This window comes from Podarcis melisellensis (assembly GCF_964234715.1).
Source record: "Podarcis melisellensis genome assembly, chromosome: 6".
Lineage (NCBI taxonomy): Eukaryota > Metazoa > Chordata > Lepidosauria > Squamata > Lacertidae > Podarcis > Podarcis melisellensis.
This window is the reverse complement of record NC_138538.1, coordinates 70,891,193-70,901,548: the sequence shown is the minus strand read 5'-3', so window position 1 is coordinate 70,901,548 and position 10,356 is coordinate 70,891,193.

Sequence of the window (10,356 nt, the reverse complement as noted above, 5' to 3'; positions counted from 1 at the left end):
ATTAAAGATTTTCTTGGTTTACAAAAGTCTCTTTTTTCAGATTATACAGTCTTTCTTACAAATCAGTTATATTTGTTGTGTGGTGTGATAGGAATTTTGAGGTCTTAGATATATGGTAATGTTCATACATTATCATACCAACCAAGCACGTACATAGATCAGCACAGAAAGACCGACCTGAAACCATTTTGATTCCCCAGCTGACCAAATGTTTTCCTTTCAAGGGGGGGTCAGGGAGCCTTCCCATTGTCTCAGGAATTGAGTAATCAGCATTTTAATGGGTGACAGACTATTAGGAAAGACAAATCAGGAAAGGCAATCAGATAACCTGGCAAACAGGGAAAACAACATTCAAATTTCTGTTTTAGACCGCCTTTTCTGTGATGTAAGTATGATGTTTCTGGGGGTGGTCTTGAGCTCCAAAGCAGGGAATTTAAAATTAAGGCCTTGCACGCCATTGTTAGGGGTTCATCCTCCCTCCTGCGTTCTGGTGAGTGAGGATCCTGTTGCAACAGATCAATAAAGATCAGGCTTACTAGCTGCTTTGGCCTCTGTTATTTGCTCCTACCAATAGGGAACCTATGTAAGGACTCTATATGGGCTCTTGGATACCCCATAAGGGAAAAGGGCAGATTTTGTTTACAACAGACGTCAGCAGCTTTTCTGTCCGGATTTTCACTGTTTGAAATATGAGCACCCTAAAGCCAGCCGGAGTAGCTGTTTGGAGCAGCAGCCTAGAGGGGGAAAAAGGGGGCCTGGGCAGAGATCCATGTTGTTCCTTGCTGGGATGTTGGGCCCTCGGATGCCAGACACCAGCACTGTATTCATCACTTAGTTTCTGCTCTTCTTTCCAGCAAACTTGGAACCCGCGGCCTCTCACGCGAGTCGCTGCTTATGCTCCCACAATCTGGAGCATTCCTGACGATCAAGCACAGAATCCTAGAGATTGAATCCCAAACCCTTTGCAGCGCAGCCAACAAAACCCATTCAATTTTGGGGTTGGGAATTCTACCCTTCTTTGGCCAGGACATTCCCTATTTATGCCAGCTTTATGATCCCCACCTATGCAGAGCTCTTTTCCACGCAAGATTTGACATCTTCCCATTTGCAGTTTCGCAAGGCAGATTCTCAAAAACCCCAAACTCTGAATGATGCTGCCCTTGTGGCAAAAAACAGGTTAAACCCCTCACGCATGTTTTATTCTATTGCCTATTTTATGCACACACACAAAAATGATAAGTATTTGGCCCCCCTATTGAAAGAAGGGATTCATTGCACTGACTCTTCAGGGTGTCTTATCTGCTGAACAATTGTAGAAAGGACGTTGTGGAGAATGTGGCAAGATTTTTGAGAGACACTATTGTTCACTACGAAATTACGTCACCCTAGGTCCTAAGAGCCATATTTGTAACTCACAATGTCTGGGCAGTTTTATTGTAAAGTATCTCCTACTATGTTTCTTTAACTGTGTTCTGTTCTGATCCATGTATACGATGCACTTTTTCTCTGCCAATAAAAGAGATTGATTGATTGATTGATTGCTCTTTTTTCCTAGCTTTTGGGTGGACATGGTTGGGGGGGGTGTATACCGCAACATGTCACTGATACAACAATTGTTCATTAAAAAAGGTAAAGGGACCTGTTATGTATTAAGATTAGCTGCAGTTCTCACTCAGGGCCACCAGTATGTAAATGAAGGATTGAAAACTATTGCTCCTGATTGGTTAACTAGTTGTAAATTGTTACTGTTTCAAGTTACTTAGTATTATATAAAGCAGCCAGCTAGGCTGCAGTCAGTCTGATTCCAGGAGCAGTTCTAACTGCTGCAATAAAGAGCTGTGAATCCATCTTTTTCACTATTCAACAGGACCCCTGACCATTAGGTCCATTCACAGACGACTTTGGGTTGCAGCGCTCATCTCGCTTTACTGGCCGAGGGAGCCGGCATTTGTCTGTAGACAGTTTTTCTGGGTCATGTGGCCAGCATGACTAAGCCACTTCTGGCGAACCAGAGCAGCGCATGGAAACGCTGTTTACCTTCCCGCCAGAGCAGTAACTATTTATCTACTTGCACTTTTACGTGCTTTTGAACTGCTAGGTTGGCAGGAGCAGGGACCAAGCAACAGGAGCTCACCCTGTAGCGGGGATTCGAACCACCAACCTTCTGATCAGCAAGCCCTCGGCTCAGTGGTTTAGACCACAGTGCCACCCAATTGTTCATTAGTGGTGGCTTTATACTGGACCATCCACAAATCATTTTGCTTTATTCGTTGTTTTGTGCAGCTTCCCCAGTGTTACGGCATTACTTCTATCTGGAGGGGATGCACTTTAGCCAAGAAAGGAGGACCAAAATTTTTAAATAAAAAATGGAACATTTGTACCATCAAAGGTTACTGGAGTTCAGCTGAAAGTTTGCAGGATGTGCGTTGATTGGATACAAATGTAGTCTGACCACCTTGGAAATTTTGCAGGTACAAACAGTTTCAAGTGAGATCGTGTATAACTGTCCCGATACTATCATGAGCAAAACCTCTCACGAATGCACTATCGATCGGATGTCTGGAGGGACCTCGCTGCTGCTGGAAACAGACAATAGCTGAAACCATTGCAGCAACAGGGCGTTTTAATCTGGATGTTGTGCGGTACCGATATAAAGTAGTTGCATTTATTGCTATGACAAAGGCTATTGAAGGTGATCAAATCTGATGAAGAGGAAAATAAGAACTGCAATCTTTTCTTCTTCCAGTGTGTGGTGGCTTTTGCTTCTTAAGTTGTAATGAGACGCTGCAGGCAATGGAAGTGTGTGTCCTGATCACATTTTCGGCTTGGCTAAAATGAAAGGGATGATTCAAAGTTGATGGCATAACTAACCCAGATGCAGTAGGAAGCAAGAGTGGCTTTGCTGTGGCAGGACGTGAAGGAACCGTGCTTGCTTATTTGTAGGCAAAGGGGGGGGGTGATCAACTTTAGCCCTGGAGAGAGAAAGTACACCCTTGCCCCCAGTTTTTATTAATCCTCCAACATGTGCAGCTGGTTCAATGTACAAAGAAAATATTCTTGTGATTGTCCTACCGGCACTTCTTTGCTTAGCAAATGCAAAAACACACTCCTGGGTTTGAACAATGCAAGAATACTGAGAGAACAGTGGGTGAAGTTCTTCTCAAGCCATTCTGGACAGCTTCCCATCCATTAAAAACAGCCTTTTTATTCACGTGTAAGATCAGATAACAGCTGTTGCTGGCATCAAAAGAGTGGGCAACAAACCAAGCTGGAAATCTAAAAAGCAGTATTGTTGGGTATTTGTGTGCTAGTTATTCTTCTGTTGCTGTACAGAGATGGTCATTGTCTGGAAACCCAAACTAATTCAGTCTTTATCCTGAATTAGAAGGGGATGGAAGTCAAGCGGGTACCTATTGGACGGTGTCTGTGTCATCACTGCATAAGTCCAACAAGTGTAATTATATTGTTACCTAGGTTTTTGTTTGTCAACGCTGGTAGTTGGAATATGGACCGCAATGTGAGTCAAGTTATGCAATGGATTCCACTGTTAGGATGGCACTTGCCACCTGCAGCTTTTATGAATGGTTGTGTTAAAAAATGTGTGTGTGTGCATGTGTGAAAGAGCTGAAACATCTGCCACCTGATTCACCGGGGGCATCTTTTTATTCAATTAAAAGGTTTGGGGGGGACAAAATGTTTTCATTTAAATTTTCAACAAGCAAATGATACAGTGAAATAACAACGAATCACAGACTGGTATGTAGAGCAAGCTGCAGAATAGGTGATCAGAGCGCAGCATCTCTTCAGACATATGAATGGCATCAATATTGTATATAGTGAGGCATGGAATGGCACATGGTGGTGAGTTTCTTTAGTTTTGTTCCCATAGCTTAGAAATGGAAACTAAATCTTGTCAAATTCATTGTGTTTTAATTCACATTTATATAGGTTTGGGGTTTTTTTTGGCAGTGTAAACAATGGCAATGATGAACCTAGACAGCATCTTAAAAAGCAGAGACATCACCTTGCCAACAAAGGTCCATATAGTTAAAGCTATGGTTTTCCCAGTAGTGATGTGAGAGCTGGACCATCAAGAAGGCTGATCGCCAAAGAATTGATGCTTTTGAATTCTGGTGCTGGTGGAGACTCTTGAGAGTCCCATGGACTGCAAGAAGATCAAACCTCTCCATTCTTAAGGAAATCAGCCCTGAGTGCTCACTGGAAGGACAGATCGTGAAGCTGAGGCTCCAATACTTTGGCCACCTCATGAGAAGAGAAGACTCCCTGGAAAAGACCCTGATGTTGGGAAAGATTGTAGGCACAAGGAGAAGGGGGCGACAGAGGACGAGATGGTTGGACAGTGTTCTTGAAGCTACCAGCATGAGTTTGACCAAACTGCAGGAGGCAGTGGAAGACAGAAGTGCCTGGCGTGCTCTGGTCCATGGGGTCACGAAGAGTCGGACACGACTAAACGACTAAACAACAACAACAACAAAATGTATTTACTGCTATTTTAAAAAATGTGAATTGATCATTTTATTTGGAGGGGACTATGAAATACAGAGAGGGACGCAGGTGGCGCTGTGGGTTAAAGCCTCAGCGCCTAGGACTTGCCGATCAAAAGGTCGGCGGTTCGAATCCCTGCGGCGGGGTGCGCTCCAGCTGCTCGGTCCCAGCGCCTGCCAACCTAGCAGTTCGAAAGCACCTCCGGGTGCAAGTAGATAAATAGGGACCGCTTACCAGCGGGAAGGTAAACGGCGTGTCCGTGTGCGGCTCTGGCTCGCCAGAGCAGCGATGTCACGCTGGCCACGTGACCCGGAAGTGTCTCCGGACAGCGCTGGCCCCTGGCCTCTTAAGTGAGATGGGCGCACAACCCCAGAGTCTGTCAAGACTGGCCCGTACGGGCAGGGGTGCCTTTACCTTTACCTTTATGAAATACAGAGGAAGGGGTAGGAGGAGGATTTTTAAGTATGGCAGGAAGCACAGCCATTATTCCTAGGGACAACCAGCTGGAATAACGCAACAGCACATGGATACAGGATGCAACAAATTAATAGTCCCTGTGCTGTTTGGATCAATTGTTCTGATGATGTAATGTTCAGAACAACAAGAAGAAGATGGCAGGACTCCACAGGGAATAAAAACCCAATTATTACTAGAAATGGCTAAGGCTGAGGCACCCTTACCTGGAAGTAAGACCTAGTGTGCACAATGGGACATATCTATGAGTAAACACTGATAAGACTGTGGCATCCAGCTCAATCTTTTGCAAGAGCAAAAGGAATTCTGAAGAATCTTGGCTCTGTCATTTGTGGTTTGGATTCTTTCCCTCGCCGGCTAACACAGAACTCTGTTCTATTCTGTCCCTCCCCCCTTTTCTTTCTTTCTTCCCCATTGCTTTTCCTTCTCCTCCCTTGCCTTTCACTTCTTTTTGCAATCCTGCGGGGAGAAAAGAAGGCAGCTTGGTTTCAAACAAACTCGAGCCAGCAGAAACCCACTGACAGTTCCTCCGGCTAAAATAATACCTTCTTGCTGACCTGTTTATCTCCGACAGCATACCTGCTATGTCTGCAAATCCAGTTCCTTGTCACTTCCCCTTCCAACTTTTCTGCTTATCTAGGACAGCAATGCTTAATATCAAAGCCCACATATGTGGTTGCTATTCTGTGCACAGGTTACTGTGGAGATAAAACAGCCTCTCGTCCTGAACTGTGCAGCATGTGTAGATTTGTTACTGCAACACAGGTTTTTCTTTGCTATTGCTGCGAACCTTCTCATTATTTGCTAGTTATTACACGGCCATATCCCTAATGAGGCAGACGTTTCCTTATGGCGGGCTTGTCAGCAATTGCATCATAAATGAGGAAGAAGCACACAGAACATCACCACCAGTGCTTTCAAGACAATTGCAGAGATCAGGGCATTTTTCAGATTGACGGTCACCTTTCGGGCAATCTTTTGGGTACTACATCCCAGAGGTGGGGTGTGGGAACAGAGGCAAAAAATAGGAGGACCACTTAATGTACATTTTGCCCTTGTGCAGCAGGTTAAATTTCTACACAAACTCTCCTCTACATCCAGGCCTGCAGCCAGTGTTAGAAACGAGATATGAAAGCTTGGAGCTCAATGGCACCTTAAACTGAGGTTACAGGCGCAACAAAAGAATGACTGGGCACGCTCTTTTTATAGCAAGAATACAAAGCTGAAAATGAATGAACTGCAGCAATAATAATAATAATAATAATAATAATAATAATAATAATAATAATAATATTGAATGGTAGCACGATTGGAGCAATATTGCCAGGTAACTCCAAAATCAGAAGAAGGGGCTCACCAGAGGGCACCAGTCTTCAGCAATTGAGGATATGTGTTCCAAACAAATGAAGGGCACAAGTTGAGTTTTAGGGTATGTTTAAAAGAGCCTCAGATAATAAAGACAATTGGGTCAGATAGTCACACTTAGACCGACTCTTTTAAGCACAACACAATCTGCATCCAGGCCAAGGTTGTCACAAACAACCATGAGGAATTGCTCTTGGATTGGCAATGTAGACATTTTCAAATAAACAAATACATAAACCAGGATGGAATTTACACACATATAAAAAAATGTTGTGAAAAAACGTTTTGAAAAATGCATTGAATTTGGCATAACTCACTGTCGCCATTTAGTGTCATATTTCTATATTGCACTTTGCAGCACATTTAAAACGTTTTAATTGCAGCTGTATAGCTGAGACCCTGGACTGGAACTGAGTTCTCTGGTTGCATAAATGTCACTCAGGAATTACTGCATACTGCAGACAATCTGAGTAACTTCGCCATGTTTACAGTAAAGACTGAACTTTGTGTGCGCTGAACAACTCCCACTGACATTTCAGGTTTCTGAGCAAAGGCTCACTCAGTGATTTCATCTGCCCTCTGTAGTTCATCAGATGACATTTATTGAGGAAGATTCCTGAATCTGCCCACTTGAATATATCCGTAATAAGGCCTTTTTGGAATGTAACCGTATTTCGCCTTTGTTGGAAGGGGGGGACACACACGATTGAAGCTGAAGGTCAAGGGTCAGGGTTTTCCAGGGATGTGCTCACTAAGATTTCCACATCTCAATAGTTTTTAACAAAGAGCAGCCGTAACTTGCATGACCAGGAAAAATGGCAAGTCTCGTTTGCTGGTTTTGGAAAGATCACCCCATTCTCTTCATCCTGAGCAGTGTTGCTCCTCCTTTGCCCTTTACATAGCTTTGCTCAGGTTCTCCAAAATACACAGCGAAGAACAAACATCTCAAAGGAGCCAAAATATGGCCTCTATCCAAGCTACACAGATTTGTACGGTTTGTCCCCATTAAGGAAAATATGCAAAGGTTTAGGTTTGCCGTGAAGCAGCAAGAGAAGTGTGAGTGTCCACACACATGTACATACATTTGCCAGCTGCCACTTTACACGTGAGTAAGGATATTTGGTGGTGCTGGAGGAGACTCTTGAGAGTCCCATGGACTGCAAGAAGATCAAACCTATCCATTCTGAAGGAAATCAGCCCTGAGTGCTCACTGGAAGGACAGATCCTGAAGCTGAGGCTCTAATATTTTGGCCACCTCATGAGAAGAGAAGACTCCCTGGAAAAGACCCTGATGTTGGGAAAGATGGAGGACACAAGGAGAAGGGGACGACAGAGGACAAGATGGTTGGATAGTGTTCTCGAAGCTACCAGCATTAGTTTCACCAAAGTGTGGGAGGCAGAGGAAGACAAGAGTGCCTGGCATGCTCTGGTCCATGGGGTCACGAAGAGTCGGACACGACTAAACGACTAAATAACAACAACAAAGGATATTTGGAACCAGAAAGGAAATAGAGGTGAAGACTGGATCTGTTTGTGCCTGGCTTGGCTGTTTGGAGAACTCATATGATTACTTAACAGGCTGAGATGATGGCAGTTGTTGTCCAACAACAGACTTTCCCCATCTCAGTGTTAAAGGAAGGAACTGGTTCAGACACGGTGAGCCTTTTCTTCCTGCAACTTGTCAAATGCCCACTCAAACAGCTTCTCCCCCATGTCTCATTCTTAGGAGCGGCTGAAGGAAAAGCCTTGTTGTGCATCATGGACTGGTCCCAAAGGAGCTTTCTCCAGATGCCCCAGGCCAATGACAATGGTAATTACTTTCGTTGCACTATAGGACCTCTGGACAGCAATCACGTGGCTACACTGCAGAAGCATAGCAGAACTGGATAGCTCAGCTGGTTCGAGCGTGGTGCTGATAATGCCAAGGTTGCAAGTTTGATCCCCGTATGGGGCAGCTTTGAGAATGCAGGGTCCCTTCTGTTATGTACTGAAGTTCTCATCCTGGGCCAGCAGGGGGATACTGTAGATAGTTATGCAAATAAGGGATCGAAAGTGACGTTCAGTGATTGGATAGTTTTAGAAAATTGTTACAGTTACGTTGTACTGGAGCTCTATATAAGCAGGCTGGCTGAACCCTTTAGTTCAGTTCTGTTCTGGCCTTTGAATAAACAAGAGCTGTTTGAAGAATCACTGTGTTGTCTGATATGTTCACCCACAACTTAACACCTTCCAAGTCTACAATTCTATGATTAGAAGAGCTTAGCTAGAAAATAAAGTAATAGTAATATCAGGAGTGGCTACAGTCATATACAGAGAGCCCCTCCAGTTCTTTTTTATTGCACACTCATGGTGATTCGTGCTCACAATGCTATTAGGGTAGTCATACAGGATTCCCGTATGACTCTGGGGCAATCACGCTTCTTCATTTCCAATCAGTGCATGTCCCCAAGACTGCCCCACTTTTGCAGCAACCAGAACCGTCTACAGCTCCCAACATAATAATAATGATGATGATAGAAAAGCGATAAAATATCAAGCATTAAAAACTTCCCTTAACAGGGCTGCCTTCAGATGTCTTCTAAAAGCCAGATAGTTGTTTATGAATGAATTTATTATTTCGGTCACAGACCAGTTCATAGCTGTCAACGTTTCCCTTTTTTTAAGGGAAATTCTCTTATTCCAAATAGGATTCCTCACAAGAAAAGGGAAAAGTTGACAGCTATGGACCAGTTCCAGTCCACATACAATATCAAGGAAGTAGTCATAAAACATGATAGGGATACATTTGAATTTGCAATTAGGTATAACAGGGACAATACAGATATAGCAGCAGTTAAAAAATATATAAATTAAAACTTAGTCACTAACGTATAACCTAAAATTATCATTTAATGCCTTAATCATGATAGCACAGCTTGTTCCCTACGTTTTATGGCAATCACACAGAATTTGGCTACCCTTAACGTGATATCAGGATCCTTGTCCTCTACCAGGGATTTTAGACACAGAAGTTCGGATTCATTTGGAGATATATGCATAGCAATAAATGCCAATGGTATATCCCTGTAAAAATGGCAGCATAACAAGGCATGAGAGACAGTGATAGTGTGTGATAGTTGTTTATTTCCTTGACATCTAATGGGGAGGATGTTCCACTACTGAAACAGCCCTCTGCCTATACTGCAAGTTTGGCCACAGACACTACAAAGACATTAAAGGTAAAGGTAAAGGGACGCCTGACTATTAGGTCCAGTCGTGACAGACTTTGGGGTTGCAGCTCTCATCTCGCTTTACTGGCCGAGGGAGCCGGTGTACAGCTTCCGGGTCATGTGGCCAGCATGACTAAGCCGCTTCTGGCGAACCAGAGCAGTGCACGGAAACGCCGTTTACCTTCCTGCTGGAGTGGTACCTATTTATCTACTTGCCCTTTCATCTGCTTTCAAACTGCTAGGTTGGCAGGAGCAGGGACCGAGCAACGGGAGCTCACCCTGTCGCGGGGATTCAAACTGCCACCTTCTGATCGTCAAGTCCTAGGCTCCGTGGTTTAACCCACAGCGCCACCAACGTCCCTCACAAAGACATTACTTGTGCTTTTATTTTCAGTCCCTTCCCTGAGGATCCCCAACATGGAATTTGTTTTGAACCCCGCAGCTGCCACACTCCGCATCAGTGTTGCTTCTGTCCAGCAGATGCCACAGGCATTTTGAAAGCCAGACATGAAAGAACTTCCATATCTCAGGTGGGTGCTAAGTTTGCCATGGGTAAGCCTTGCAACCATTTTTGACATTTCCTGTGCAATGCGTTCAGGCTTGTTTCACGTTCCCCGTAGCAGCTGTATTACAAACGGTTAGAAAAGGAAGCCTGGGGGATAGTAAAGGCACGCCTCAACAGCTTTGCTTATTCACTCATTTAAAGGTACTAGCAGGCATGTCTTTTAATTGTGGAATGAAGGCGTTTGATAACATCTCCAAGCGCTGCCAGGCTGGCAAGTCTTCATAATCATCTCTGCAG